At 48.6% G+C, this 25,818-nt stretch overlaps 1 protein-coding gene across 12 annotated transcripts in view; it reads left to right on the top strand.

The window, feature by feature from the left end:
- KCNA6 (potassium voltage-gated channel subfamily A member 6) overlaps positions 1–25,818 on the top strand; it is a 40,007-nt gene that overhangs the window by 6,748 nt on the left and 7,441 nt on the right. The window contains exons 2-7 of one of the 12 annotated variants that reach the window (XM_070620549.1): positions 3,046–3,095; positions 4,040–4,144; positions 21,802–21,949; positions 22,057–22,214; positions 23,032–23,122; positions 23,252–23,996. The exons of 2 other annotated variants lie outside the window; for them this stretch is intronic. The gene's annotated coding sequence lies outside the window, so the exon portion shown is untranslated. Of the gene's footprint in view, positions 1–3,045; positions 3,096–4,036; positions 4,145–8,158; positions 8,712–21,801; positions 21,950–22,056; positions 22,215–23,031; positions 23,123–23,251; positions 23,997–25,818 lie in introns of those variants that run through there. 9 more of the 12 variants (XM_070620552.1, XM_070620550.1, XM_070620558.1 and 6 more) reach the window with 9 other exon arrangements.

Consider the following 25,818-nt stretch of genomic DNA (forward strand, 5'->3'; position numbering starts at 1 on the left):
GTAAATTAACCAAAAAAAGTCATTGAATTGTGAAAGAAAGGTGACACGAGGCTAATAACCAGGGAGTTTCACATCTTGGCCAGGAGAATGGTTTGGTTTTATAAATCTAAAAGTTTAGCATCTGTAAAGATGGCTTGCCTGAACATCAGGATGGAATGACAGTGTTCTTCTTCTGCCACATGGGGACACTTTTGAGCTTCCATTTAGCTCCTCCTTGCTACTCATGTACAGTGCCAAGAGCTGTTTTTCTTTTTTGTTTTAATTTTGACAATCAGACCATTGTGGGATGTACATGCTTGTTTCTTGTTGCTCTAAAGATAGGTCACGCCGTTTTTGGTAAGTGCAGAGCGTGACTGGCACGTGCTGAACTAGGACGAGTGTGTTAGACGTTATTCATTACACAGGACTAGGGCAGTGAACTTGCCCCATAAACAAAAACAAAAACCCCACAAACAAACCAAAACCACCCTCTAATCTCCACACCTCTAAACTCACAATTCCGTCAGAAATTGCCCAGGAGTCCCTGTTTTGTTCTCCTGAGCTTTCCCCGACCCGCTCCCTGCAGTGGTCATTAACCCTCTACGGCCGCTGATGGTGCCCAGCGGTCTTCGGCGCTTTGGTCAACAGAGGGGGTGACATCACATCACCGTCGCTCCAAAGGAGACTTTGTTCTCCTCCTGCTCTTACTCACCTTTCTCTCACTGATCCCTTCCTTCTTTCCCTCTGGTGCATTTCCTCACATGACATCTTCTGGTCCTGCTGCTCGTCTTTCCTGCTCTGCACTGGCTGAGCCCTTGCCTTTGGCAGTATTTCTGTCCCCGGCGTCTCTCCACAAATGCCACGATAGATTCCTAGAGAATATTACCCTCCTGGGACAAGCTGGCTGGAACTGGCGTCCCGGCTCTGAGTGGTTTTGACTGTGCATTATTGCCCTGGGAAGCAAAGTGGGGTCTAATTCCAGCTCGTTAAGGTCACTTAGGGAAGGAAAAGAAATCCGTTCTTTAAACTGTAGGATTTCCTCTCTCCATCCCACTTTCTACCGGCTGCCTTGGGTTGTGCAGATAGCCCATGGTGGAATAAGGCCTGGAGCTTGGGGCTTTAGATGGAGAGGGAGCTTCCTAGATGCAGGCCACTGGGAATGACGACAGATGGTCCCTTAGTTCTCACGTTACTGTGTCTCCTGTGAACCACTTTCCTGTTCTGGCTTGAGGTCCCTGTGGGGTTGGAGATTGCCATGTCTTTCATGTCCCTTTGCTCTGAACTCCTGGAGAAAGGAGTTGACCCTGCCTCTTTGTCCCTTCTTGGTCCCCATCCCCTTGGTACCCTAAAAAGGGAGTGGAAACCTATTGGTGACCCCTTCTGAAGGGTTATCCAAGCATGAGAGTGACTCCCTCCTTCCCAGAACAAAAAAGAAAAGGGGCTGACACTACAGTAAATGTCGTTAATACTGGTCTCACCTTGGCTATCACTAAACCTTTTTGGGGCTTAGCCCTGGTTGAATTTATGACGATTTTTTTTAAACACAACTCTGACCTCATCACTGTTACTGTGAAGAGGATTTTTCCTTCGTCTGTCATGGGCCCAGCAGATACTCTTTGCCTGCCCCTAGCAAACATCTTGGAACCTTAAGCAACCTTCGCAGCAGGCTGCAGGGAGCACAGACAGACCCCGGCTCTTTGGCGAGAGCAAAGCCGACATTTCAAAAGGAAATTGCAGCCACGCAGTCTGCTGGCGCTGCTATTTTTGACATGCTTGCTATTCTCTCAGGGCTTGACAACCGCTGTCTCCAGGAGACAGACAAACCCGCTCTTGGCAGCAGAGACACTGTGCTTTTGCAAAGGAGCATAGGAAGACAGCCCTGCGGCTGGGAAGGGCCGGGAGGACGTGCCATTGCCTCCCTCTCCTCCACGAAGCCCTGCACCTGGCCAGTGGGGACCGTAGACCCAAGGCTGGAGGCGCCGTCCTTGCTGGGTGAATCCTTCTGTGCTTTCGTCCTCCCAGTGGGCGTAGTCCCAACAGGAATGAGAATGGCACCATTCATTTAAAATGCATTCAAAACGCATTCGGTGCTTTCAGACATCATGTCATAAAATAAAGAGGTCAGGAGCATGGACTCTGGTGCCAGATTTTCTGGATTCAAATCCCACCTCTGCCACTTACCTGTTGGGTGACATTGAACAAGTTCTGAAACCACCCTTTGCCTCAGTTTCCTTCCCTGTCAAGTGAGAGAGTAATAATAGTACCAATCTCATAGAGCTTTTTTGAGGATTAAATGAGTTAATACATGTATGATGTGGATGGAGCGTGTAACACTATGTATTAAATGTGAGCACTATACAAAGATCAGCTGTCATCATCAGTATTATCCTACAGCACCCAGATAAGGCAGGCGGGCTCGGCATTACTTTCCTCTTTGGCAGATAAGACAGTTGAGGCTCAGAGGGGATGTGATATGTTCAAGGACACACAGCTAATGTGTGTCCTGTTGTCCTCAGGGGAGATGGAACAGAACAGAACACAGTGAGGGTCTGATTGGTACTAAGCAAGGAGAGAGAAGGAATTTATGGCTCCTAAATGTGTATATAGGCTTTTATTTACATGCCAGTTTCTCTCTTTGATGGAAAACCAGAACGCGCCTTGCACTTTTTTCTCTCTGGGGCTCTGAATGCACTCAGCTCTATGTATATATCTTTCTACACAGCTCTTCCTTACTCCATCACTATTCTCCTCCCCTCACATTCTAAGGGTCTCGGGCTTGGCATCCACTAGAGCCTTCCTCACACACTCCCTTGTATCTTTCTCCTTGGGACAAATGCAGGGTCTCACAGTTAGCCCTGGGGACAGAACCCATAAGCTGGACCCCGGCTCAGACTTTTTGCACACTGTTACAGCGGCTTCAAAATCTCACCTCCCCTGGTCCTCGTCTTCAGCATCCACTTCTTTCCCTGGCGCCTTCAGGTCCGCCGCACCCACCCCTCACTTTCCAGGTGGGCGTACCCTGTAACACTCCTTGGGTGTGTCCCAGCTTCCCTTTCCTCCTTTCAGGTGAAGACAGGAGACCTGGAGTCGGAAGAAGCCGGCTCCCACTACTGTTGGTATCCTTTTGCTTCCATGTGACTATGGAGCAGCTACCCCAGCTCTCACTGGGTCCCCACTCAGGCCTGGATGCTCTGTGCACCCTCAGCTCATTCGCATAGCTGCTGCGGCTTCCCAGAGACCTCGCCTGGTCCTCGCCCTCGCGATGGCACTGCCCTCCCCGTCTGAACGCAGAGCTGTTGCTCGCCTTAGGAGTTAGAGAGCTTGGGCCGGAATGGCTGTGTACCAGCTGCACCTCATTTAACCTCTCCAAGCTTCAGCTTTCTCATCTGCGGAATAAGGAAGCTGAGTCCACTGGCCTCATGTGGGTGTCCTGAGGCTCAGCCGAGGCTGCAAGTTAGTGTTTAGCAGGAAATAAGCTCTTTGCAGGTAGCCAGCTGGGGGCCTCAGTGACAGTGAACAGCCAGTTGGGGGTGGGGGGTGCGGTGGACCACCTGCACTCTCAAACAGAGGTAGGGTCCCTGCAGACTTCAGTTTTCTTCTCTGAAAAAAACATTTAAATGAATACAACATAAAAAATAGACTCAGAGTAGCTGCTGTTTTACCAGAAGCCCCTTTGCCTAAAGGATTCTCAGCAGAATCTCCTTAAATAATTACACTTGAGATGTGATTTAATATATGGAAACGTAATCTGAATATATCTTGTAAGCATAGGATGGAGATACCGGTGATATGTTTTTCAATAGTTGGTTTCCAACCAAAGCAGAGTGAGGATTCTCACTCTGCTCTTCCCACGAGCACCAGAGCACTGCGAAGGGGAGTTTTAAGGTCACCGGTGGACAGCACCCCCCCCAACCCCCACCCCACAGGCCAGCAGGGGCAGAGCTGAGTCTAGACTCCAACACCAGTATTGTTTTCCATGGAAAATGGAAACCTAAGGATTATTTAAACAGTTTTTTAAAACAACTGTATTCGTTTCCTACTCAACCAAACTCCTCAGCAGAGCGGCCCGTAGGGAATGGGTTTAAGTGCTTTTATGGTTCATCTCTCTCCCCCTGACCTTCCAGGGGATGGAGGCAGCAGGCCCAGCCAGAGGCATCCTAATCAGGTAACCAGCGCCTGGATTCTTAGGGAGGGACTAATCATTGTTACTCCAGTGAGTGCCAAAGACATTTTCGCACCGGGCACAGACAGGCTCATGTACCGGCTCCAGCAGCCAAGACCTGGGGTTCTAATGTCGCTGAGGAAGACGTTCTTTAACCTTTTCAGGCTTTACTTTTTCTGTTAAACTTAGTGGCTGGACAGCAGGAGATTGTCATAGATTGGAAATCCCGAAAGCAGGAGGTTCCTTGAGACATGTATTTTATGGAGGAAGGAAGGAATGGAGAAGGTTATCATCTTATGCGTGAGCTCCGACTCCGATGCCTTGGGAAATAGAAACCAGCTTCTAGATTCTTCCCTGCACTTCGTTGCCCTGGTAGAGCAAGAGAAATTGCTGTTTGTTACAGATCTCTTCTATAAATCACAGGACTAGAGTCAGGAAGAACAAAGTTTCCAGAAGCCATGGTAGCTGAGGCGTAAATCACACGGGCGCTCCCCAGCTGCTCCGAGGCAGTGTGGCATGGCTGGAAGGAGAGAAGGGCCTGGCACACTGGGAGAAGAGCCTGTGCCCCTGCAGGATTGCTCTCGGTGCTTCAAGGGCGGGGGCACACTTGCCCGGGGGCAGCACACGTGTGTGCACACTGGGAGCCCAGGTCCTCACTCACACCCAGCCAGACTCCACTTCTGGTAGTTGCTCTTGACTCTGCTGGAAGTGTGTTTGGTTTTTGTTATATTTATTTATGTATTTTGTGCATCTGCAGCCCTCTGGTACCTGGTTTTACACGCCCGCAGAATTCCAGAGAGCAGTCACAGAGCCCCTAACCTAAAACTGCAGGATGCTCCTGATGACAGGTCCTCATTTGGCGACTCATGGGTCAAATATGACACTGCGTTAAGAAATACCAGATATGACAATCGTATCTCAATAAAACTGGAAAAAAATAAAAATACAAGAAGTATAAGAAGATTTCACATGCAGACCTGGACTTTTGGTTTCTTTCGGAAAACAAGAGGCCTGGTCTCATCGAGCCTGCATTTCTGCTTTCTACATCAGTCAGCAGAGCGGAGCCCAGCTGCTTCCTTCAGAAGGGGAGCCGGGCCTTTTTTGCCCGGTGCCCACGGAGGCTGGGGCCTCCTGTTGTTTTCCTTGTGCCCACGGCACTGTCGTTGTTGTAGGTGGGACACATTTCCCTATGTGTGCATTTCTACCAAAGGCTAGAAAACCGAACACTGAAGGTGCACATGTAGGAAAACTCCACCAAGCCTACTTCATCTGGTGGCTCTGGGGACACTGGTGCATGTGGCTGCTCTCGAAAGCCTTCCTGGATGATCGCATTTGTGATGAGTCATGGTGGACTGTAAGGTGGGGATGGGAGTAGGTGTGGTTGTTAGAAACTGAGAGGGAGAGCAGAAGCCCAGGCTGGCAGCCTGTGGAGGAGACAGTCACAACTCCAGACGAGAGACCAAATTGTGCGGCTGCAAGGAGAGAAGGGACCTTGCAGCAATCAGGGACTTGCTAAGTTATGTTCTCTGTCCAATTAAGCAGGCAGGGGAATGTGTGATGCAATTAAGGGTTTCCATCTAAAATGATTAAAATGAAAAAAAGGCAAACTTCAGTGTTTGGATAGTTCCGGATTTGAGGACAACCTCCTGCTTCTGTGACGTCAGATAATGAGACATCACGCCGTTCCTGCTGGCTGGGACTGAGAGGGAGTGAAGAGCGGGATTCATACGTGGGGTCGTGGGGCTTTGCTGGGTCAGGATGGCCCCCAGGCACGGGCTCTGCATCTGTCTTGTCGTCTGTGCAATATCATGAGCCCCGTGGTCATCTCCAGGTCCTTTCTTGCCGCCTTTCTGGATTCTTCCCAGTCCCTTTCAGCTCTCAGTGGACTCGCCTGTCTGTGAAATTTATTGGCCCAAAGTTAAATGACTGAAGAGATGGAACCATGCCAAACATTATTGCCTTGGGAGAGAGATAAGAAAGGCTCTCCTCTTCTTGCTTTATCTGTAATTGTATTAAAATACTCCAGGGCCAGAATTCACGAGGAGAGTCTCCACAGCAGTGTGGGCTAGAGTCAGCACAGAATCCTTAGGATTCCAGGAGAGGAGGAGATTTCACACTGCTCATCCCTCACTGGGGACAGATTTCTCTTCTGAAAACCCAAATTTAAAAGGATTCTAAAACCCACCCTCCCCCCAGATTGCCCTTTCCAGGAGTGCAGAAAAAATTCAATCAGGTTGGGCGTAAAGAAAATCCACCATGGGCCTTACATCTTAATGGCCGTCTGCCTCCCTTTTCCCAGTAGATGCACTGCTGAAAAGTTGCTGTCATGTTTGACATGAGTGTGTGTGTGTACATGCATGTGCATATAAAAATAATAGAATCATTTTCCTATCAGAGGTGCTTTTTAATAGAAGGGGCTCTTTCATGTTTAAAACTCATACATAGCTAACCTTAAAAGAGAGTATGTAGTCTACAGAAAAATGAATGTAAACTAATTGATAGCATACTTTACATAATCATAATTCCTTCCTCCAAGGGAAGGAAAAGGAATGCTACGGTATTAGAAATGGGCAGTGGGGGCTGGCCCAGTGGCCTAGTGGTTAAGTTCGCATGCTCTGCTTTGGCAGCCCAGGGTTTGTGGGTTCGGATCCTGGGTGTGGACCTACACACTGTTTATCAAGCCATGCTGTGGGATGTGCTGTGGTGGCATCCCACATACAAAAAATGGAGGAGGATTGGCACAGCTGTTAGCTCAGGTCTAATCTTTCTCCAGCAAAAAGAGAAGGATTGCCAACAGATGTTAGCTCAGGGCCAATCTTCCTCACAAAAAAAAATAAAAAAAAGAAAAGAAATGGGGGGGATTGCTGACCAGATTTGAGAAAGCAAGACCCTTTTTATTCATTGAGGAATTAGGGGATATTTTTCAAAATATATGTTCAAAAGTGGCTACTCCGGGAAACTCTATCACCATTCTCTCTTTTTCTTACTGCATTTTGCTTCTCTAGATACTGAATTTGCATGTACGCAGCATTGCACATGCCACACCTGTAGCCGCATCAGCTGAGGCAGGATGGGAGAATTGAAGACACAATTCTGAGCCCCTGGTCTCTCTGTTAACCGTGTAGGAAGGGGTGATGTCAGCCAACCTGGGAGTCAGTGCCCGGTGCTGCCGCCCCTGCTGTGTAACTGTGTGGCCTCAGGAATCTTGCAGCATCCCTGAGCCTCGGTTTTCTCCTCTGTACCATCAGGTGGTTATAGTGTCCCTCATGGTGGCTGGTGATTAAATGAGATAATGCCAACCCGGTGCATCACAGGGCCTGGCTTGTAGTAAGCATGCGATAAAAGTGGGTTATTATTTCCATGTCTCTTTCTTCGTTGCCCGCTTCAGTGGGGCACCAAGGCACAGGCAAGCCTCTGAAAACTGCCCAGCCATTAGGGACCAGTGAACCCACACAAAGCTCTCATAAATCGTCTTCAGGGAAACATGCATGTAATAGTTTCTCTCACTTAGTCGATTTAGATTTCCTGACTGGACACTGACCGTGCTTTAGCTCTTCAGTCATCAGAGACGTGGCCACAACGGAGGTGACTCATGTAAAGGGGCTTCATAAACCCTGTGAGACTTTAGCTTCTAGGCTAAAAAGCCAGCAGATGAGAATACCAGAGATCCTGATAAACTCCTTTAAAAAGAACACAGGCAATGTGGCAGCTTATCCATTCACAATTCCCGGGAGCAGCGAGAACGTCCAGCACACTTAGGAGTTAACTGAGAGTAACCAGTGCGGACAGGTCACATGGCCCATATTCACTTGCCTGGTTTCAGGGCTGGCCTTGGGTGGGAGAACGAGCTGGGAGGAGATGCGCAAGGATCCGGGAGGAGCCTTCCTCGAGTGCCGAGCAGGCTCGTGAACGTGCCTTTCGTGATGTTTGGGGTTGGCGTTCTTTGGAATTATAACACAAGCCAGTGGAAAATATGACTCGATTTACAGATGCTGTGTTTCTTTCCGTACGTTTCAGGAATGTATTTAATTTGCAAGGAAGTCAGCTGAACCTGACATCACTTAATGATGTGTAAGTAGAGAATGAGACAAAATGACGTGGAATTATGGAGCAGGAGGAGACTTCCAAAAGTCACGGAATCCATTACTCTACCCCGAGTTAGAACAAGGTCCCGGTGACCCCAGACCTGTCCTGGAACATCCCCAGAGAAAGAGCATCCGTAACCTGGACTCCTTCAAGCTAGTTGCGTTTGAGCCTCCCGACCTTTGCTGTCCGGATGTTTTCCTGCTGTCTCAGTCCCACACTCCTGCTGCGCTTTAAACTTCCCTCCCTCTGTTTTCTCCTTTACTGAAATGGATACTCCACTGACCATATTCCCTGAAATAACTCCTCATGCCGGACTGCCGCAAAGGTGGTCTGCAGAGCACTGGTCCCACACGACATTCTCATGGAAAAAAATCCCCAGGGCCCACATTTCAGAAACACTGCCTCTTGGAGATGCACAGCATATGCACACAAGATTAAAGGCTCTGAGAAGTCCTGCAGCAAATAAACCTATTCACTTCTTTAACTCCGTGTTGTTCAAGTTATTTTTACCACAGAGTCTCCACCCCCTTTTGGGGGGTAACTTCCATTCCCATCTCACAGACACTGTAATCCGAGGAGTACACTTGAGAGACTCAAAGAGAGCTGTGCTGCCTGTAATGGGTTTGAGTCCGTGGAACCTCAGCCCTTAAAGGTTCCTCAGATGGACCGTTTTGTGGCTTCTTATCAACCCTCTTAAGTTCTCTGCACTCCTCTTGAGTGGTGTGGAGTCATCTAGAATCAGTAGTTTAAGGTCCTGAATAACGTGAAAGAAGATGTCCTCTCTCCATTGACTTTCACAGCCTTCTGAAATAGAAGTCTTTGAGAAAAATCACTGCAGGAGCTGGTCTAATTTGTTAGATTTAGACGAGATTCTACTTTGCCAGCAAACGTCCACACTTCGGATATGGTTCTCCAGAGAGATGACTGACTTAGGGTGTTGTCTGTGGTGTAACAGTGCAATTCCTATGCATGTTGTTAACCAAATCAATGATTATCATGTGAGTTTCTATTCACAAGTACTTTTCTAACTCAATTGAACCTTTTTTTTTTGGTGAGGAAGATTGGCCCTGAGCTAATATCCATTGCCAATTCTTCCTCTTTTTGCTTGAGGAAGATTGTCGCTGAGCTAATATCTGTGCCAGTCTTCCTCTGTTTAAGTGTGGCTCAATGAGCTGTGTGAGGTCCACACCCGGGATCTGAACCTGTGAACCAGGGGCCACCGAAGCAGAGTGCACGAACTTAACCACTGTGCCACTGGCCAGCCCCTGAACTGGACCTTTTAATGAAAACATTCAAGTATACTTTTACTAATTATCATACTTATAAAATTCACAATCTGAGCAAGACACCAAGAAATACTAGCAGTGGTCTCTAAGTAACCAGGTTTCAGTCTTCTTTCCCATTTTTCTAAACCCTGTTTCCAAGTGCAACGCACCCTTTCTCTCTCCCGAGGAACTTCAGGCGCTGGTCCCTCCGGGAGCTCTTCTGCTGGCTGTGCTTTGTGCCGTGAAGGCTTGTGCCTTTGACTCTTCTCTGCTCATCCCAGGAGAGGCTGGACGCTCTTGCCCGCTCCTCCACAGCTGTCCCAGGACTGAATTCTGCCATGGTTTCCCTTCTGGGCTCAGATGGAAAAGGGGAAGGCTGTGGGTGGCCCCTGACCTCTCGTGCCTTTGTACCTGCTTCTTTTCCGGACGTCGCGGGCTGCGGGGAGTGTCTGATATCCGGTTGTTTCTTTCATCTCTAGACCCACCAAGAGTCAGAACAAGTTGACTGAGGGGCAGGTGGGAATCGCATCCGATTCTGGCTCTGTCGTTGACCTGCTGTGTGACCCTGAGCAAGTCACCTGCCCAGCACCCAGCAGATGTTAGCTGTTAGCGTTATTCTCGGGGCCAGTGTCTTCATCTGTAGAGTGAGGTGCCTGGATCAGACAGTTTCTGAGGTTTTTCTTAGCAATTCTACGGATGCTCAGGCTTGTTCGTTAAATGTACAGCTGGTCCCTTGATAACTTGGCAAACTTTATTACTTGGCTTTTGCACCGGAACAATCTTTTAAAAAGAGAGTTGGATTTACTAAAACTTCAACTTTATATAGAATCATTGAATTTTAAACATCATCTACTCCACCTTCTTAGTTTACAGGCAAAGATTAGCACTTAACACTTAAAAATATAATGACATGTTATAGCAAAGTTTTAAGAGAGACGTAATCATTTTTATATAATGCCAAGTGTGATAAATCGCTTCCCTCTGCTTTTCTCCTCCCCCCCTCCCTCCTTCCATCCCTTCCTATTTTTCTTAGATGAGCTCTATCTTGGTTATTAAGTGATTCTAGTTCTTTTTTATTTCAAAGTTGCAAAATAAACATCCCTGGGGCTTGGCTGTGTTAAGCACCTTGGCATTATGATTGGAAAAATGTTGGGCATGGAAAGCGCTTCTATATTAAGGAGAAGCAGGGGAATGCAGCCCGGAGCGGGTGCTAAGCAGGATTCTCTGGGTCTCAGGCTCCCCACTTGCAGACGGAGCCTGTAAAAGGAACAAAGGAAAGCAAAGTTGGTACAAGTCTTTGATATCCGTGGAGAAAGCCGAGGCTGGCTCTTTCCATTTCTGGGAGAGGGCAGTGACCCCAAGGGCAGGTGCTGGACTGTGTGCTGGGGTGGCCCCATGGTGCCACACAGTGGCTCTGGACAGAAGCTCTTGGCTGGCTAGAAAGCGTGTAGCTCTGTCCTTCCAGCTCAGCCCTGGGAGCTGGAGCTGCACGTCCAGACAGACCAGGGTCCTCACTGAGCCAGGCCCAGCCTGCAGGCTCCACCAGGCCTCAGTGCTTTTTGCTGTTTGTTCCTTTGCCTCCTGCTCCATGTCGCTTCCCTGCCCCCTGCTAGTGCAGCCTGGGGAAGTGGCAGGACCACTGTGTGGGCCCCCAATGTGCTCTTTGACCTTGAGCAAATTGCTTAAAAGAAGCATTATATTTTCTGACTTTAAAAGTAATCTCTGCTCATTATGGAAAATTAGTATAGTTCGGAAAAGTTTAAGGAAGAAAATAAAAGCCCCTATCATCCCATAACTAGAGACATTCATGAATTGTTGGCATTTTGTCGTGTTTTCCTTCCAGACCACTCTGTCTCTGCTTGTCTCTGTATCTCTGCAGAGATCACCCTGTATTTAATGTTAAAAACGTCATGCTGTATCTCTGTTTGTCTCATGCAGTTATTACATAACCACCATATAATGCACTATTATTTTGGTGACCTATCCCCTCTCGTTGGGCATATAGGTTGTTCTAGCTTTTCGTTCTTCTAAAAGATACTGCGGTGAACGTTTTCAGTACAGATATCTGTTCACGTTTATGACTATTTTCTTAGTTGGATTCCTATAAGAATCAAGAAGTATGAATGAATAATTTTCTAGACGTCAGCTTCCTCATCTAAAATAAAATGACCGAAGCAACAGCAACCACTTTTCTAGCGTACTGTGTGCCAGGCACTTTTCTAAGAGCTTTGCATGTGCTAACGCGTTTACTCTTCTTAGCAGCCCTGTCAGTAGTTCCGTTCCACACGAGGGGCTTGCCCATGGTGGCACAGCCGGGAGGAGGTGGGTGGGATTTCAGCCCAGGCCATCTGGCTTCGGAGCCCTTGCTCTTCCCTGCTGTGTGGACACTCTCCCTGCGAGATGAAGAACGAAATCCAGCAATCCCGAGGGTGCCTTTCGGTCCCAACATTGTCTGCATCGTTCAATTCCGCACTGGCCATCCATGTTCCCAAGCAACGCAGTTGCCTGATGGAGTTCACCGGCTCCTTTAATCTCTTCATCCCTCTATTTGCGTGATGAGCTTGGGTCTCTGTGTGAGTATGTGTATGCGTGTGTGTGTTTAGATAATCTTACAAGTGGAACAGTCAGCAGAGAGAGTGTGAAACAAGACAGCCTGGGCAATCCACTGACGAATCAATAACACCCTGGTCACCTGTGCTGTTAGTTTAGATAACGCGTCATGGTTTCCTTTTTATGTTAAGGTTCTCAGGCTCTTTGGCTGGGAGGTTTGTCATTTTATGATTGGACTGTCACCCCAGTGGAGTGGGAATGGGATTGGCTGTGGCTGTCTAGCACAGCCCGTCCCCGAAGCACCTGTCTGCGCGCATTCTCCGAGGAGGACGCCTCCCCCGAATCTGCTTTTTTAAAGACAAGCGCTACAGGTGATTATCTTCAGCAAGTTTGGGGAGTCTTAGGTCCTGGGTCTCCACCTCCAGGGCATCAGAATCACCTGAGACGCTTTTGAAAACGTACCTCTTCCTGCCTCCTCCGCCGTCTCTGCCCCTCCCGTCTCCCCGCTCCATTGGAAGACTTGATCTAGGGTTGAGGCCAGGTGCAACATTTTTTTTTTTTTTTTTAAAGATTTTATTTTTTCCTTTTTCTCTCCAAAGCCCCCCGGTACATAGTTGTGTATTCTTCGTTGTGGGTTCTTCTAGTTGTGGCATGTGGGACGCTGCCTCAGCGTGCTCTGATGAGCAGTGCCATGTCCGCGCCCAGGATTCGAACTAACGAAACACTGGGCCGCCTGCAGCAGAGCGCGCGAACTTAACCACTCGGCCACGGGGCCAGCCCCGAGGTGCAGCATTTTTTAAAAAGCTTCTCAAGAGATTTTAGTGTGCAGCCAGATTCTAAGAAATCCTGGTGGTAATAATTTTATACCTTTTCGTTGAAGTGTGCTTCACATTTTACAAATCTCTTTCACAACTGAACATCATAACAATCCACTAAGGTGAGTAGAGCAGGCATTATGATGAGCGCCCTTGGCCCAGAGAGGCTGACCGAGTTCCCCAAGGTTGCACAGCTTTTCCATCCGTCAGTGGCAGCAGCCATTCTCTGCCCAGCCCAGGCCAGTCCTGCCAGGCCCTTTGGGGAAGGGCAGCCTCCTCTCCCTTCCCCTCCCCTGGAAGTCCTCCAGGATGGACCTGTCTTAGCCTAGTGTAGACGCTTGAGAGGCTCCTTCTCTTCATTCTCACCTCATCTCTTCCCCTGCAGTCACTCTCCCTCCTCAGGGAGCCTCCTTGTGAAATGTGCAGTCAAGGTTTTCTCCCAGGCTCCATCCCCTTTCCCAGTTAAGTAACGCACTGAGGGACAGAGGCCCGGGGCCTGGACAGCGCACGTCACCCACAGCCTTCTGACCCTCAGCCCCAGATCTCGCCTTCACTGCTGACTCCCCAGAAAACACAGTGCATGGCAGGAGCAAGGAGAGCCCCATCCCACAGCAGCTGCCCCAGCGCTGCATCCCGTCCCCCCAGCTGTTACCTCCCGTCCTGAATTCTCACACTCACCACCAAAGCCTCCGTCCCTTCCCTGCCCCCCCCCCCGGCACCCCAAGAGCCTTAAAGCCCACCTGAGTCCTCCTGTGAGGCTGCCCTGAGAGCTGGAGCCCTTGCAGTGGTCAGGCCCCACTCTGGACATCTGGCATGGATTTGAGCTTAACGAGGTGGAGCAGGGACAGAAGAACACAACCAGGTGCCCGTGTGCACCCTCCACCATCCTCCCCTAGCAGCCAAGCTTTGGCTCTGACTCCCTCCCCATTCAGACCTTTTCCCTTGCACAGGCCGCGTCCTGGAGAGGCTCCCGGGGACTGCAGCTCTCTATGTCAGGATCCCGCAGCTCTGCCCAGCGATGCGGGGAGGAGGCGCGGGGGGAGGCGGGGTTTGCCTCCTGGGCAGTGCAGGCTGCAGAGCTGCCAGTGGAGGGAAGAGGACAAATGCTGATTCCCCGAATTCCCCTTACCAGACCTGGTCACTAGCCTTGTGGCCGAGACGAAGCCAGCACCTAGCAGATTCCTGCGGCAGTATCATTCTTTCTCCCTCCCAGGACCTGCTCATCGTGTGTTGTTCACTGATTTGGTGGCTTGTTGTGGAGGGTCAATCAATGTCCTCCATGACTTTTGATCCGCCAGGACTGACTCTCAGGAAAGGCGCCTTCTCGGCTAGCAAGGTCGGCCCCACTCTGCCCTACTCCTGTTATACAACAATCCTGTGTGGCTTTTCAGCCCGGTGAGAGGGTGTTTGGGGGGGGGGGGCTGGGTTTAAAGAGCTCTCCTCTCCGCAAGCAAAGGAAGCAGGGTGCCAGGTCCCAGGGCCCAGATGGCCAGCTTGGTGAGTCTTCAGTTCTCTGTTCTCTGGCTGGATGTCATCAGATAGAGTGGTGGTCAGAGGGTCCAAGGGTCCTTCCCAGCTGCCCCCTTAACTGCGCCATCACCCACCAGGCTGTGCCTCCAGTTGCCAAGCTGGTGCCATCCGACTTGTTCCTGATGCCGTGGATCGGAGGAGGGCAGAGCCTGAGCCAGCCAGAGCCTCCTTCCTAGAAACTGTTCACTGGGACAGGAGGTTCTGGTTCAGTCTGGGCCAGTCTCTATGGAGGAGAGGGAAAGCCTCCCAGCCACGGGACCTGGAAGAGTTCTGGCCCATCATCCAGCTTCACTCTCTCCGCTTATAAATGAAAAACCACTGAGGTCGGTCCTGAGAGACCACTTCATTGGCTCAAGGCTGCATGGCTGCTTTATGACAGAGCTGGGGCTGGGTCCGGGGTATTAACTCACTCAGTGTCTCGGCTAAGATGCGATGCCTCTTCAAATGAGCTCCTGTGAAAGCTTGCCTTCAGCTCAGACTCGGAAGAAATTGCAGTAGCCAGGTACCACACGGGCTGCGTGGAGAGATCACAGGCTGCAGCCCCAGCCCATCCAGGCTGGCTGCTGGGACTCCTCAGCACGTTTCCCTCTCTCGGGGCCTGTGCTCCCCACCTATATGCGGGGATTGTTATCCTCATCTCACAGGAATGTCATGAGGGTTTTCTATTGAGGATAAGACATGCTTAGCACACAGTCCTTGCTCAATAAAGAAAGAAGTCTTCTTGGCCCCCTTTGCTGTGCTCTGATTCTGAAGCTGGTTTGGTTTGGGAATTATTTAGTGCCTTCATGTTTGCAGTTGGAACCAGAGAACAGAGCACTTTCTTTTGCCTCCTCTCCAGGCCCCCAAGGGGACGCCCCTACACTGAGCTGGCTGTCTTCCTGCTGGCCCATGACCATTCCTCTCAGGCTTAGGCAACTCGGGTATGGAGAGAGACGTGGCCGACCCTGGCAAATTTGAAAGAATGAGGTAGTTCTCTGGTGCTTTTCTTCCAGCTTGTGACATCCGTTCAGCCCACCCTTCAACCTTTATTAAAGGCCTGCTCTGTGACCCCCCCAGCCCCCTGGCTGGCAGTAAGCCCACCAGGTGAGAGAAGGTGAAGGGTACAGGGACACAGGCGGAAAGGGATTCTTCAGGCCTGGTCACTGCGGAGGTCATGGGCACTGACCTGATGACCTCTGAGAGGATGTGCTTTTTGAAACTCTTTTGAGGGTGGCTACGGAGGGAGGACCCTGCCTTGTGCCTCCAGCAGCTCTGCCTGTGACCTCATAGGACAAATGTTTGCTGGGCCTGCACTGAGAATGCTATTCTTTCTTGTTGTGTCCTTCACACCCTAAATCATCACATCTGAGCTCCACTCCTCGCCATTCACCTCCTCGCAGAACAAATCCCTGTGGATTGTCCATCGCTCCAGGCCCAGGTCGAGCCCGCCCCTCTCCACCGCCCCTCTGTCCCCGTCTCCCTACATCCTGCACCTCCCTCAAAGCCGGCCCAGCTCTCCCCAGGCTCCTCCGGGAGGACAGGCGCGCCCATTTTTACTTAGCGGAGGTTACCTTGTGTTGCTGGGCACAGGTCGGGCTCTAATCCTTTCTGCAGACACACAAAGCACCAGTGCCTCCCTCAAAGGATTGACAGCCCAGTTGAAAAATATGTCTTAAGTCCAGTTGGACTGTAATCCTTGAAGGCGGGCCCCCGCTCGTCTTTTCATTCCTCGTCAGGGACTATTGTCTGCATTTGACTGTGGCATTTAAAAACAAAATCCCAAAGAACAAGAGAACATTTATTATCTCATATAACATGGAGTCTCGGGGAGGGACCGCTCCTGGGCTGGTGATCAGTGCCCGGGCCTGCGCTCCAGGCCTCTGCCGTGGGCTCTGGGCGATCGGGTGCCGCCGTCTCTGGGCTTTCGCTGGCCCTGGGCCAGGAGCCGGCTCTCCCGTGCGTCGTGCCTGTCCCTCTCGCAGGCGGCCTGGGCTGTTTCTCACGGCCGATGCAGGGGCCCAAGAGCAAGAGCAGGAGCGTGAAAGCCACTTGGGACCAAGGTTTGGCACTGGTGCAGTCACCTCTGCCGCGCGCTCTTGGCTAAAGCTAGTCACCCCTCGAGGACTGGACTCAAGTCCTGGGGAAACAGGCTCCGCCTCTGGGCGGGAGGAGCTTCGAAGTCCCATTGCAAAGGGAGGCGGGGCGTTTGAACCATTTTTGACAGGGGTCTGCCGCTGGCCGTGATGTCAGGCTCAGAGGATTCTGCCCTCTGGGCCTCGCCCGCTGCCCCCTTATGCTCACAGATGGCGGCAGCAGTTCCGGGCAGCAAGTCCTCACACCAGTGTCCGAAGGCAGGAGGGGATGAGCCTGTTTAAGAATGAGGAAACCTTCCCCAGCGTCTCCCACCAGCCTCCCTTAGGCCACGGTTGGGGTGCAGGCCCATCCTGACCGGCTTCGGCCGAGGTGGGTAGGATTACCACCGTCGGTTTAGACTCAGCTGGAGGCCTCTGCAGGGCTGGGGAGGGACCCAGCCTCTGTGGAGCATTTGGCTTCTAGAAACCTGGACAAAATGGGGATTCTGGGAGCAAAGAAGCGGGGGCAGGGGATGGCAGCTGGGCTGGGAGTCAGTAGGGTGTGGAGGAAGCACCTTACATGGTGTCTTGTACCCTCTTTTATTTTCAACATTTATATTAAGCCTGCCTGTGCCGGGCGCTGGAGAGAGTGAGCAAACCTTGACCTCTTGAGGAAGGCCATCACAGCGGACGGCAGCCCCAAGTGAACAACTGACGGTGGTGCAGAGGGGCAGGTGGCAGAGGGCAGGGGGGAGCAGGCTTTCGGGGCTCACAGGAGGGCCCAGACCTTGCCATGCTGTTCCTCCTCCTTGCTACCAGGTTCTGACTGAGGGGGTGACAGGCACAGACGGATGCAGGAATCAAGGGACAAGTTTATCAGCATTCAAGCAGCACCCAGGTACTTGCAGCTTAGGGCTCAGGAGTAAAGGCTGAGCTGACACACAGCTGCGACCGCAGGTGAGCGGAGGGGGTGTCTTTTATTCCTGGACCTTGGAACCAAAATCTGTGACCAGCTCCCTTTGGGGTGACTTGCAGGAGGCAGAGAGAGAGCAAAGGTCCACTTTCCTGGCTGCTTTCACGGAGGCTGGAATTAGGAATGAGTCTTGGAGGCCACATGGGGAACTACTCAATGGCAGTGGTGGTGGGGGCGACTGCAGTAAGTGACTGAGTGGGGCATGTAGCAGGCGCTCCAGGTAAGGGAAGAAGAGTGGTGAATTCTTCCAGGGCTGGAGGGAGTCAGGCAAGGTTTCCCAGAGGAGTTGACACATCAGCTGAGTCTTGCAAGATGACTCGGAGTCTTCAAGATTGAAAAGAAAATTCTTAATAGAAACAATGGCTTGAACAAAGGCAAGGGGGCCCAAAGATGGGATAAAGTGTTCAAGAACTGGGAGCCTAGGACACATGGCATGGGAGAAAGGGTGCAGGGGAGGCTGGAAAAAGAGGTTGGACTCAAGACTGTGAAGAGCCACGAAGCTGCTAGAAGCTGGATTCGTTCCGAAGGCCCTCGGAGCAAGCAAGCATTTTAAATCAGAGGCATGACACGCTCAGGTGCCATTTTGGAGTGATCCCTGTGGCTGAAGTGAGGAAGGAGTGAGAAAGAGACGAGAGGGTGGGGTCCCGGTGGGAGCAGCGGCTGGCGCAGCCAGTCGTGGGGGCAGGTGGTCCACCCTAGTTGGAAGGAGTATTTTATCACTGACACTGTTTATAACTGCTGGCACGTGTGAAAATAACTTTTGGTCAGTTTCGTTACTGTTTTTAAATCCTCTGCGGAGAATGCACCCCTTTATTGCGTGCGCGGGGGACCTTTCTCAAGGCGCTGCCCTTGGGATGCCACCGCCGGATGGCTCTTGCAGGAAGCGGGTAGAAGAGGTTGCAGTCGCTTCCTGAACATCTGCGAGGCGCTCCTGGATAGACGCATTGAGTGGGGGCCCTGCGGCTCAGAGGTGCATTTGAAAAGGACCTTTGCATCCGGGTGCTGCGGCGCGGGCGCCGGGGCTGCGGAAACTGTTCTGCCAGAGTTTCTCGGGGGTGGGAAGTGCACAGGCGCACTCCAAGGGCATGCCGCGCCGTGGAGGTGGGGCGTGGGTGGTTGTCATCATCCTACCGACCTCAGGAGCCTAGTGTCACAAATTCCATCTCCTGCAGCTACGCTGGTCTCCCCTTGACCCTCCCCAGGGCCTGAGAAGCCGTCCCTCAGCCTGCTTGGAGGGGGACAACTTCTCTTTTATTTCTGGAACTTCCTCCTTAAAATATTCAGGGCTGCCAGGAAATGGTCAAGTGGAGATGTTGGAGAAGTAGATTGATTCAGAAAGAAACGGAACACTTGGCCAGCCAGCCTCCATTCCTCCAGGCTTCCACAGGAGCCCCTGCTGCTGCCTCGGTGCCCCGGGAAGCAGTAGCCTCGTGCCATCCACTGGGAGGCTGCCCGTGAGCCCTGTGGGCAGAGACCCGGGACAGCCCCAGCGCTTTCCTTGACACCGGCTGCTTCTCAGGTGCAGCCTAAAGAAAACGTGATGTGATGGCCCAGGGCACTCACTCGCCTCTGGAAAGTGAGAAACTGTTTTATCGGTTTGCTGTTGACATGCTGCCTGACTTTGAAAGGAGCCTGTCACCTCTCTGCTCTACCTCAGTTTCTTGAGAGGGATATGGGGTTACTGTGAGAAATAATAAACATGAGATGAATTGCACATAAACTGTCATGTCACAGGTAAATGTGCAGGAACCATTTTATATATATATATATATATATATTTTTTTTTTTTTTTTGCTGAGGAAGATTCGCTTTAAGCTAATATCCACTGCCAATCTTCCTTTTTTTCAAATGTGAGTTGCTGCCACAGCATGGCCAGTGACAGATGAGTGGCGTAGGTCTGCGCCTGGGAACCAAACCTGAGCTGCTGAAGTGGAGCTCAGCAAACTTAACCACTAGGCCCCCGGGACTGGCCCCTTACATATTTTTATATTTTTGTGAGAAACCGAAATGATTTATTGGAAATCTGGTGGTTCCTTTGTCTCAGGTCTGCATGTATATGCAGTTCATGGCCAACTTACACAGCTTTAGGCAGTGTCCACATGAAGTGGGAAACTTGCAGTTATCCGGTTAATTTCAACGATGGAGTCAGCTTTGAACACTGCTTTGGAGATTGCGCGGTGCTGGCTGGCATTTGACGCTACTCAAGTGAGCCACAAACTGGCTTTCAGATTTTGGCCCTTGCTTGGAACCCAGAGAAAACGGCTGTACCGAGGGGACTCCTTCTCCCGCTTTAACTGAGGCTCTGTTTGCATACTTTTCATGCGCTTGGCCCCAAATCCGAGCTCTTTGTGGGAAGTTAAGCTTCCTGGTGGTTATTTTAGCTCCAGCGCTAGTGACCCCAAGCCCGATAAAAGCCTTCTCTCTGTGGGGGGAGCAGAGTTCAGATCTCTAAGTCTGGACTAGAAGAGAGTATGATGCAGTGGAAGAACGTGGAGCTGGTGTCTGGGGTCCTGCTTCCATCCAGCCAGCCGTGTGACTCAGGGTGAATTCTTTAACCTCGTGGAACTCAAATGATGCGTATCTCAAAGGACGAGTAGGCTGATTCATGAGACAAGGTTTCTAAAGTATGTTAAACACAGTAAATGATTTAAAAAACACAGTTATTATTGTAATTAGCTATAGAGGTTAGTGTTGGTGGTTCTGTAACTAATTAGGTCCAGTTAGCCTTCTTTTGGTTACAAGAGACTAAAATTCTGGCTCAAACCAACTTAATCAAAAAAGGGAAATTTATTAAGTCCTATAACTTCATCTAACATTGGGCTTCAGTTGGCAGAGATGCTATAGAGCAGGGAGAGGCATGGTAGGTTGTAGGGGTTGAATGACTCTTTGGTAGGGTTACCAAACTTAGCAAATGACAGTACAGGATGCCCAGATGAATTTGATAAAAAGCCCCAACTGCTGTATTTTGTAATTTATTGGAAAAAAGTGAATGCAGGACATTTAGGGTGACCCAAGAAACTAATACAAGAAGAAGGACAAAACCATTAAATATAGGACGCGTCCTGTATATACAGGATACCTGGCAAGCCTGCTCCTTAGGGTATTTCCACCCCTGAAATTCTACCCATACCTATAAGTAGTGTTTTCAGCTAATGCTAGTAGACTCAATTAATTTCATTCTCATGTCAATTAAATTAACTGGAGCCTTTGCTGGAAAATTGATGATAAGTCTAAGGTCCATACTATGTACTTGAAAATAATAAAATTAAAAAAAATAAATTTGGGCTTCAGGTACAGTATGATCCAGGAGGTAAAAAAGTTTTTCATCTCTTTTAATGCACTTCTGCTGTCCATGTTGGCTTCAGATAGCAGTAAGATGGCTAGTAACTCCAGGCATATATCCTCCCAGTTTCTAATCCAATTAAAAAAAGAATGCTTCTACTCAACTGAAAAAATACATGATCTAATTTTCATTGGTCAGAATTCCACTTCATCCTCTTATCTGGGCAAATTATTAGGTCAGGGGAATCATGTGTTCTGATTGGACATATCTGGGTCATGTGTACACCCTTGGAGCCAAGGTTGGAGTCAGTTTTACCCAAAGCATGTGGACTGAGCATGGGGTGTGGAGATGTTTCTCCAGAGGAAAATTTGTGCTCTGTAATGAAAAGAAGGGATAAAATGGATGTTGGGTAGTCAAAAAAAACCCCTCCCGCTCAACAAGCAAGTAAACAAAAACAGCAAATATCGACTGCATTCAGGGTCTTTTAGCAAGAGAAAGATGTCGCAGCTTAGAGAAATCAGCACCAAAATAGGACGAGGAACACGTCCATGACTTCAGATAAAGACTTCCTGAATCCAAGCGTGGACTCATTGCTTCAGATTTTAAGATTACAGAATTGTCAAAGAATCATGCTTTTGCATAAAGTTTTTAAAGTTGCTAGTACTTTTTTTTCAAAATCATAATAGCTTTCTTGTTTTATTCTGATAATTAAGATAATATATGCGTAAAGGGTTATAGGGCAAAATAAAACTCACCAACAGTCCCACCATCCAGAGATAACTCTTGTCAACGTCTTGCTATAATTATCTGGATATTTTTGATATGTGTGTGGGGGCTACATGTAAAATATTTAGTTAAAAATAAAATCGAACTTAAAGTTACATTATTACCTTTTTAAATTTGATGATATATTCTGAACGTCTTTTCATATTAGTAAATATGAGTTTAAAAAATTATCATTTTAAGGCTGCATACATTTGAACAAAATTACCATAATTGTTTAACCACAGTTCCAGTAATTCAATTGCTCATGATTATAAGCAATACACTGATCAATATCCTTACCTGTACATATTTCTCTATTGTCTAATGGTTTCTTGTGACTAGATTCCTAGAAGTGGAATTGATGTGCTAACAATTAGGTACGCCTTAAATGTTTCGACGTGTGTTACTGAAATGTCCTCCAGAAGGTCGTGCCTGTGCTGGGCAAGGTTGCCAGACACAATACAGGAGGCTCGGCTAATTTGAATTCCAGGTAAGCAGTGAATAATTTTTTGTATAAGAATGTCCCAAATATTGCAAAACCATCCGACATTCAAATTTAACTGTGGATCCTGTATTTTTATTTGCTCAACCTTCCAGTCTCAGACTCGGTCTAAACCTCAGTTCATGAACCCAGTAGTGGCCCTGCAGCTTTGCTGCTGGGCTGGGAGCCCTGTGCCTCAGGTCTGGCCACCTTTGAGCATCAACAGCCATTCCCTCCGAAATCTGGCCGTCTCCAGGGATGCTCCCATCTGGTGGTGAGTGGGTCCCTGTTCTTCCCCTGCTGCTGACCTCTGAACTTCTCTCTGTGCCCTCACATGACCCTTCCTCCATCTGCTCAGAGGGCAAGCCAGCGAGCTCTAGTGTCTCTTCCTCTTATATAAGGACACCAATCCCATAGGACCAGGCCCACCGCTATGGCCTCATTTAAGCTTAATTACTTCTGTAAAGGCCCATCTCCAAATGTTAATTTTGAGGAGACGTGAACATTGAGTCCATAACACAGATCCTTAAAGTTGTTCTTTTCTTGTTCCTTTCAAAGACCCTCAAGGAGTTCAGGCTTCTGGAAAACAAAACAGGCAAGCTCGGCTTGTGAATAGAGTAATAAAATTTGTCAGTTGAACTCAAAAGCTTCAGGAAAAACTCAATGTGAAGATTTATAACCTTAACAAATTGAGTATTTATTTATCAAAGCAATATGTCTTCTAAATAATCTTTTCAACACACAAAAGCCACTTGTAGGAACATAAAAAGTACACCCTGACATATATGTAAATATGCGTAAGAAAAGACTGGAAGTGTATCAGTAATAGTAACGGCCACAGCTTCCAGTCACTGAACACTGTGCCGTATACAAACCTTGCCTTCAGTCCTCACTCTGTGAGCCCACTTCAATTATTATTTCCTTTTGTCAGGTGAGAAGTAACCAAGTGAGTGACGGGCTGAGAGCAGCTCCCGGTGACCCCAAAGGCGATGCGTTTTTTTCTGGGTTGAAGGGAAATGTGTGATTTTCAGTTTCTTTTTGATAGTTTTCTGCAGTGCCTGAATTGTTTACAATGAATGTGTGTGTTTTAGGATCAGAAAAAATTATTTCCGTCTTGAAAAGTGATAATGAATGGTTATAGAAAGTGAGAGGCAAACAGATAGAAGAAGCCGCCTGCTCTGAGTGAGTGTTTATGGCACCCTACCAGCTCTGGATTGGGTTGGGAGGGGCCACTGTTAATGTGATGGGAATTAAATACTATCTTGTTTAATTTGAATTTTATCAATGATTGTAATTTACTTGCTCTTAAAGATCATGGTGGAATATTTTCAGCCATAAAAAGAAGGAAATTCTGCCATTTGTGACAACATGGATGGACTTGAGGGCATTAAGTGAAATAAATCAGACAGAGGAAGACAAATACTGTATGATCTTATTCATACGAGGAATTTAAAAAAAACAAGAACAAAAAAATACTGAACTCATGGAAAAAGAGATCAGATTTGTGGTCAGCACCCGTGGGGGGCAGGCGCAGGGGTTGGACGCAGGCGATCAAATGTCCACACTTGCGGTTATAAGATACATCAGTGCTGGGGATGCGACGCACAGCGTGATGACTCCGGCGAACACTGCTGGACGGGGTATTTGGAAGTTGTTAGGAGGGTAAATCCTAAGAGATCTCATCACAAGGAAAAATGAATCTTTTTTCTCTTTTTGTGTCTGTATGAGATGATAACTGAACTCATTGTGGTAATCACTTACAATACGTGTAAGTCAAATCACCATGCTCTACGCCTTAAACTTGCACAGTGCTGTATGTCAGTTATGGCTCAACAAAACTGGACAAAAGAGACCATGCGGAACACTGAGCCTTGAGAGAGCCCTGGTGCTTTTCCCGTGGCGTCTGCAGGCCCAGCTGCAGCCCTACACTTGTGGAGGCCGCTACTCCACCTCTCGGGGAATGCACAGGGCTTGGTGACATACCCCAGAGGAGCCGAAAATTCTACCAAGTTGAAGGTTTCCGGGAATGCCAAATTCAACATCACTCATGGAAATGGTAAGAATGGTTGGGAAACAATTGTTGAGCCTAACTCCGACAACGGTGACAAGAGCAGCGAGTGTAGACGAGATTGAGTGGTCAGTGGTTAACAGTGGGTGCAGCAAGAGGCAGGATCGCCCAGATTCTGGTGCCAGCCTTTCCCTGCTGATGTGGCACGGCCCAGCTCTGGGCAGTGACCCCCAATAGTTATTGACAGAGACCGGTTTGGGGGACAAAGGAAGGGATGTTTTAAAAATATACGCAGGGGATTCTCCAATTTAGTTGTTCACTTGTGTTATATTACAGACATAAAAATTTTGGGCTCCCCATGGCTCCTGCAGCTTGTGTCTGAAGGGGAGTTAATGCAAAGGAAGGCAACCCAATAGCCTTATTTTTTAGAAGGAACTTTAATGAATATTTGGTGTGTTATAAAATTCTGAATAAGTAGAAAGAAGAAAATGGATGAATTTAAACTTGTTTTACCAAGCAAAGGGTTGATTTAATATTGGATTATTAGGTGCTCCCTAATTGCACAAGAAGTGTAAACAAGTGGTGCTCAGTATTAGATGTTCCAATTTAGAAGCCCCTCGTGCCCTATCTTATGCTGGACTTGGAATTTTGTGCATTAACTGACAAATGGTCCATCTCATGGTGGCTCTGTGAGCTGGCCAGTGTCCCATCTTTTCAGTATGTATGTGCAATAATTTGGCCACTTTTGTTGCCTTTTTTGCCCTTATTTTATAAAAATGAGGGGAAAACAGAGAACTCTACAGCACAAAGCTTAAGTATTAAACTGAATAGAGTTGGGACAAGATAAAAATCATTAGGTTTGCCTAAAATGCTAATCTTTAGCTTCAATCAGACGTTCACTGGAATTCAGCCAATTAAATCTGTGTTGAATCGTGAAAGAAGATAACATATTTAAAGATCATATGTGAAGTGCTAGCAATACATCGGGGATGACTGTGTCTAAAAAGCAAAGTGTAAGGAAGGATTTTGTAATGCTAGCTCTCCAGGATAGAAACCCCCTTCAACACATGATCTCCTGCACACTTTGCGTCAATACGTACTTTCAGAAATTATATGTGAAGATGGGAACTGGAAGCGTAGAGAGGAGTGAGTGGAAGGGCTTTCAAAAAAGCATGCAGTCTCCGAGCCCGAGAATTTTAGAGTAGTGACGAGACAGATGAATAAATGTTATTCACACCCAGGCAGTACAGAGGTCTTATTGTGGTAGTAAATGTAGTGTTTCAACAAATTATTCAATAGACATTTACTGAGCTCCTACTATGTATAATGATAAGTGAAACAAATGATGTCCTCCTTTAATGGAGCTTGAGTGTGTGTGCGTGTGCCTGTGCGTGTGTGTGTGTGTGTGTGGTGTGTGTTGATGGTGGGGGTGGAGACACATGTTAATCCAATAAGGCCAGATGTAAAACTGCAACTGTGACCAGTGTGACAAGGTACAGATATGCACATACCTGTGTTGTGAGAGCCGAAAATAGGGGACTTGACTGAATGACTTTTTAGCTGGTATTTGAATGATCAGCAGGAGGTAAATAGACAAAGGCTCTGGAAACAGTATTCCAAGCAGAGGGAACAGCATGTCCAAAGGCCCTGTGGTGGGGTTAACATGGTGAGAACAAGAGACTGGGGTGGCAAGGGAAAGGGCAAGCATGGAGTGAGGTTGGAGGCTTAAGAGCTTTATCTTTAGCCCAGGAGCAATGGGATGCCATGGGCCTGTTTTAAGCAAGTGGCAGTGGTGCGATAGGATCAAATTTGTGTTTGAAAATATCAGGCTGACCACAGTGTAATGGATTGGATGGACTGAATGGATGCA

Source organism: Equus przewalskii, chromosome 5 (genome assembly GCF_037783145.1).
Source record: "Equus przewalskii isolate Varuska chromosome 5, EquPr2, whole genome shotgun sequence".
NCBI classification, from domain to species: Eukaryota; Metazoa; Chordata; class Mammalia; order Perissodactyla; family Equidae; genus Equus; species Equus przewalskii.